Source organism: Eulemur rufifrons, chromosome 3 (genome assembly GCF_041146395.1).
Source record: "Eulemur rufifrons isolate Redbay chromosome 3, OSU_ERuf_1, whole genome shotgun sequence".
Lineage (NCBI taxonomy): Eukaryota > Metazoa > Chordata > Mammalia > Primates > Lemuridae > Eulemur > Eulemur rufifrons.
This window is the reverse complement of record NC_090985.1, coordinates 79,417,731-79,424,229: the sequence shown is the minus strand read 5'-3', so window position 1 is coordinate 79,424,229 and position 6,499 is coordinate 79,417,731. Positions and strand designations below refer to the sequence as shown.

General features: G+C 31.5%; 1 non-coding gene across 1 annotated transcript; it reads right to left on the bottom strand.

The window, feature by feature from the left end:
* Positions 1–2,129: 2,129 nt before the first annotated feature.
* LOC138382013 (U2 spliceosomal RNA) lies at positions 2,130–2,321 on the bottom strand. The gene has a single exon (XR_011233202.1). It is a non-coding gene; the product is annotated as a U2 spliceosomal RNA (small nuclear RNA).
* Positions 2,322–6,499: the final 4,178 nt, after the last annotated feature.

The following is a 6,499-nucleotide window of genomic DNA, read 5'->3' as shown; positions in this document are numbered from 1 at the left end:
TTAAAATAATTTGCCTTCCCCTAGAGGGATAAGACAGTAAGAATTGAAACACACACACTCACAAGAATGTGCACACCAATTTACCCTCATCTCTTACACTATCTTTTCTTGTATGATCTAGCTTAATCTAATTGTAATGAGGATGAGAAGAAGAACACCTAAAATTTTACATATTTGAAATGTAGATTCTTAGAGTCTTTTTTCCTAGTCATATGGAATCTGAGTCATTTTATTACACTGATAAAAGTTGAAGGACCCATCCTGGGACTATTCTAGATGCCATTGAACTCTTCCTCCATCTCCAACCACTCCCAAGGCTGTATGATCTGGCCCTGAATGTCTTCCCTAACTTTTCTCTCTTTTCCTCATCCATTATTTATTAGAGTTCAACTTCCATTTTTATCTCCTTTTCATAGGACCAAACTCTTTCTGTACAATACAACGGTCAAGCAATTTCTTAATTTACAAATTTTGACCTTCTTATTTCTTCTGCATGGAATGGCTTTACCTAGCTCTACTGATTCCTTCTATCCTTTTGATTCTTCATTTCTAAAGTAAAATACAATTTCTTAGAAGACATCATCCTTGACAATTCTGTACATAAGGGTACCAGTCTCTGTCTCATTACTCAACTCTTTTCGTTTATACCACTTCATACCACTTCAAAAAGCCCTGGTTTGTTTGTGCACTTGGTTATTGTCTTATTGCTACACTACAATGTTTGTTCTCATGAAGGAAAGATTCTATGAGTCTTTATTGCTATATATGTCTTATTAAATAGTCATGGAATAGAATAATTGGTAAATTAATGAATCAAGATTGGATTTTTAAGTAGTATATTTAAGTTACAAAAGAAAGTCTTCTAATTAGATTTACCTTGTGCAAGTCATTTATGCTTCCAGGTTTTCAACCATAAAATGTAAATAAAACAATTTTTCTAAATAGCCACAAACATTAAATTAGATATTTTCACACTTTAAAGCATTTTTTTAGGACAAACTATTATTAATTTTAGGTGTTTTAAAATAATATATGTATAAAATATATCTCTCTGTATATATATTACATATACATATATACTATTATCTGGAATTCATATAATTTGAGGAATATGTGGAAGGCTAATAATACAAATTTATAATAAAATGGAAAGCCATGACTTTCTGACAAAAGTAAAAATAATAACTTGCTATAGAAAGAATTAATTAATATGAAATATTCATTTTAAACAGTAACCTTCAAGTAGTCATTGGTATAACTTCCATCATTTTGTCTTTCGAAAATTGTTCTATATTCCAACCTTCTTTTTGAAATACAAATAAACATTTTTTACCTACTTCAGAGCTCACAATCAATAAGAAGATAACAATTACTGTATATTCATAGAAAAGGAGTCTTCAGAAATATTAAAAGCTTCACTATATACTATAATAGTGAAAAAGAAAATAAGACTATCTGCAATTCTTTTAAGGTATCAATTGAAGGAAAAAGATGACCTCAGAAAGCATTGTTTGTTGACATGGCTTTCTGTAATGAGAAAAACATAAAGTAAATCAAGTTAGAATGTTTAAACACTTGCCCAAAGAGTCCTGGGACTATATTCCTTTCAAATTCAGGGAAATACTTTGAAATTCTTATTTAAGTGTTCAAATGAGAAGGGAGAAAGGTTTATAGGATTACAAAAATTTAAAGAGTTTAGCAGTCACTCTTTCTGATTGATTCCTACCTGGGTCTTCATAGCCTCCAAAAAATCTCCTACTCATATTTGAAATACCTTAGTATATCAAATGTTCAAAGGATAGAAGACATTTATTCACAGTAAATAAAATATTGATTCTTTTCATTTGGCCATAATTGTATTAACTAGTAGTTACATTTCAGATTCCAAGATTTAATTTTATGTCATAAAGTATTTTATTATACTTAAAAAGGAAAGAAAACAAATTATCTCTTTTTTTTGAGACAGGGTCTTGCCCTGTCACTCAGGCTAAAGTGTAGTGGTACAATCATCGCTCACTGTGGCCTCAAATCCTGGGTTCCAGACATCCTCCTGCCTCAGCCTCCTGACTAACTGGGACTACAGGCATGCACACCCATGCCCAGCCAATCTTTTCTTTTTTATTTGACCTTAGGAGAACATAATTTCTGAAAATACTGCAATATGAGATCAATGTGTGGTGTAGATGGAGCAAGCCCCTGTTCCATCCCCTCCTTCCAAAACTCCCTTTTAATATTGCATCCTAAGATAAAGGACATACCAGATATTAAACTGACAAGATCAGATATTATACTTGATTTTAGCCAAAAAGTTGGGATGTGAGAATAAATTATCTCTTAATAAATGTATTATCTTTTCATAGATGGTGAAAGAAGAATTTTCCAAAATATTGAGTTCAGACATTGGACGTCACAATAAATACTTCTAGGAAACCAATTGGAAACAAATGATCTAATTCAATTCTCTTTTTGTGAAAATAAAGTATTAAAAGCCTAAAAGTACACATAACTGGCCAACATTGACTATGGTGCATATCCATGTTCATTAAAGCAAAGGATCACTAATATTGCTATGCTTGATTTGAGTAAGATGTAGATAATATCACCCTTATTTCTGGCCACAAATGGTCATCCCTTTTTAGGTGGAAAAACCAAATGGCTACTTAGCATTTTGCATTATATATAAAAGGATTATATTTTCCAAAATAAAAACAAGGTATGAAGGCTGACCAAAAAAAAAAGGCAAATCAATGATATACATGAGGTCAATATTTGATATCCAGACATGTGTTTCAAAATGTTAAAATATATTTTGTACAGAAAGACTCACACTATTTATAAGAACCAGACTTAATTCATACTTTTATTTTAAAATAATTATTCTCTTTACATCTGTGAATCATTCTGAAATATGTTTAATCTGCCACCTTGAATTACTCTAAACAGATTCCCTTTATTAGAAAAATTGGTGGCTGTTTGAAGGTTGCAATGAATATTTTCAAAAATAGTTCATAAATTGGAAAATGCTTAGGTTTGGGAGGCAGATATATTTGAATTTGAAACTAAATTCTACAACTAACTAATAATGAAGTCTTGTTCAAATAACTAGCTTCAGTTTTCTCACTGGTAAGATGGTGATGGCACCTAGTTAACGAAAGGATTGCTTATAGCTCTTTAATTTGCTGAATGAATGAAATAAATAAATGAATGAAAAAGTACAAGAAAATAACAGCACATGCAAATGATTAATTGACAGCCTGAAATATAGTGGGACCTCATTTAATTTCAGATATGGTTGCTATTTCAATTTATAATAATAAAAATTAGATATTATTGACACTAAGACCAATTTTCAAAATGGTTTATCTAAATTCTCAATAGAGTATTTGAACGGCTCAAAATAAAAAAGAAATAGAAAATGTGAACAGCTCAATGGAAAACATTTATTAGAATTTTTTCACATTAAATATGTGATAATCTGATTTAAAACTAGCATTTTTTTACATTTAATCAAAACTTATTTTTAATCAAAAATATCCATATCTCTATCATTTCTAAAGCACATGTTTACTATAGTGTTCAAGGTCTTTAAGATAAAAAAAATCCTGATTTATAATCTTTGCCTTTTATAAATAAACTTTTTATTGCTCCCTCATTTCACAGCTTCTCCATACCACATGTGGAACAAATTTTATGTTTTTTAAGGAATGAAAAGAGCACAGGAGGACATGCTTGGGACTATTTAGCAGGATGAAATTAATTTCAAAACATCCTACCTGATTTCAAATTCTAAATACTTCTTTTATTTACTAGGTGAATATAGGCAACATGCTTACCCTCTGTGTATTTTTAGTATCCTTAGCTATAAAATCAGGTAGTCATATTAACTTACATACATATAAACACAAATGCTGATTTATGATAATAGGAAAGTATACATTATCCTGACTGGTTGAAGGTACTATTATACATTATTAATCCATAAAATTGCAATCATTTTTCAGAATAATACTTGTTGAGCACCTTGTATGTGCTCAACTAAGTTTCAAAGATGAAGATAATTAAATTTGATCTCATAAGCCATCACTTTCTGATTTGTATTGAGGTCCCAGACTCTCTTTCTTTGCTTTCACATCATGCAATTTTTAATCATTTTACCATTCTGGATTCTATACTTTAAACATGGTCCAGATAGTCTCTTTAGGTTTTAATAAGTACTACCTAGAAGTAAATAAAATAAGATAAGGTTTCACTACAGTAGCTTAAACAGGACTAGGTTTGTTCTTGGTGAATGAAGTTCAAAATTTTATCTCTGAAGTGATGTTAAGCAACATGGAAGACTGAAAGGTACAGGATCTCCTTCCCCCACAGGAACACTGAGTTAACAACAATACATAAACCAAAATACTCTTGTGAGAACTCTAGATACCAGCTGAGAAGCACCCAGGCCTTTGTAAAACCCAGAAGGGAGTCTAGCAAAAAGGATAAAAAAAATTCATGGAATTTAGCACACCTGTTCATGACCTTCTCTATATGCAGAGTGGAATGATAATGAAAAAACCTTTATACCTAGGCTCCTTGGAATGGAAACAAAAGGGTAGACCATTTGTCCAATATTCTGGATTGTCTGGGGTTACCAAAAGGACTGGTTTATGTCTCATCTGACCTGAAGAGTTGATGGGCCCAGCACCAGCATTCGAAAGCCATTGAAAACAGAGGAAAGCACACAGAATATTAGAGCTATGGCTCCACAGGCAGATACCAGGGAAAGCAAGGTATTAGAAAGGATTTGAGAAGTCCTAGAAACACTAGCCAGGCTGATTGGTGAAAGTCTTCCCCTGTATGAAGCCAGAATAGAAATAATAGAAGAACTTGTTTGTTTTTTCAAATACCAAAATTTTAGAAAAAGTTTAACAGGCATGAAAGAAACAGAAACATGACCTAATCAAAGAAACAAAATAAAACTCCAGAAACCGACCCTCAATAAACATAGATATATGAGCTGCTTGACAAAGAATTTAAAATAACTGTTCAAAAAGATGTTCAATGAGCTAAAAGAAAACACATATAGGCAACTAAATAAAATGAGGAAAATGATGCGTGAAAAAATTAGATTATCAACAAAGAGTTAAAAAAGAAATTCTGGAGCTGAAAAAATATAATGAATAAACTGAAAATTTCATAGAGGGGTTCAATAGCAGACTTGATCAACCAGAAGAAAGAATCAGCAAAATTGAAGATGGGTCATTTGAAATTATTATGTCAGAGAAGAAGACAAAAGAATGAAGAGAAGGCAAGAAAGCCTAAGATATTATGGGAAGTTATCATGTGAAGTCATATATGCCTTATAGGAATCCTAGAAAGAAAAGAGAAAGAAAAATGGGAGAAGAATTTATCTGAAGAAATAATTACTGAAAACCTCCTAAATTTCAGGAAAGAAATGAACATAATAATTCAAAAAGTTCAAAAATCTTCTACTAGAATAAATCCAAAGAGAATCACACCAAGACACATTATAAAGTCAAATATAAGAACATAAATACTGTATAATTCCACTCAGAAGAGGTGTCTAAAGCAGTCCAATTCATAGAAATACAAAGTAGAATGACGGTTACCAGAGTCTTGGGAGAGAGGGAAAAGGGAAGTTGCTTAATGGGTAATGAATTTTAGATTTGCAAGATGAAAAAGTTCCGGAGATCTGTTTCACAACAATGTGAATATACTTAACAGTATTAAACTATATGCTTAAAATGGTTAAGATGGTAAATTTTGTTATTAATTTTTTTTACCACTATAGACATGAGAATGAGAAAGAATATATATTTCTAGCTCTGCAAAGCCTGAAATTTCATTATATTTCAAAATAAACTCAGGTTTGGTGAAGTATTTTTTTTCCTCAGTAGCAAAGATTGAAAATCAATTTTCTTTCTTCTTCAGAGTCCCAGAATCTAAGTTTTTTTTTTATTTCAGTATATTATGGGGGTACAAAAGTTTACGTTACATATATTATCCTTGCCCCCCCTCCCTCCCTGAATCAGAGCTTCAAGCATGTATTTTTTAAACATTTTCTGAACCTTGGCTTTGGGCTTTTTGTAATTTTACATTGGCACCATTACACAGTTACAAAGATGTACACAGATACACTAATTCCATCTTGATGTTTTTGAAACATCATGTTGTCACATTTCTTATTTCTATCTCAAGAGTGTTTCAAGCTAAAGTATCTTTGTCTATGATTCTAATTCTCTGCTTAATCTCTGGACTTGAACAGTAGCTACCACTTTGCATCTTTTCTGTTGATTTACCAGCTGTGACATATGAAGGCCTTCAGATTTCAAGTTCTTTCCTAGACCATGAAGAGATCCTTTGTTTCCCTCCGTCTACCTCATGAGTAGTTGTCTTTCAATTTTATAAGCATTGCATGTTCTTGGTCTACTGCTACTTCACTTCCATACTTGAATGCATATGTAAAATCTTTGTTGCTTGGACTAATGACATGAAA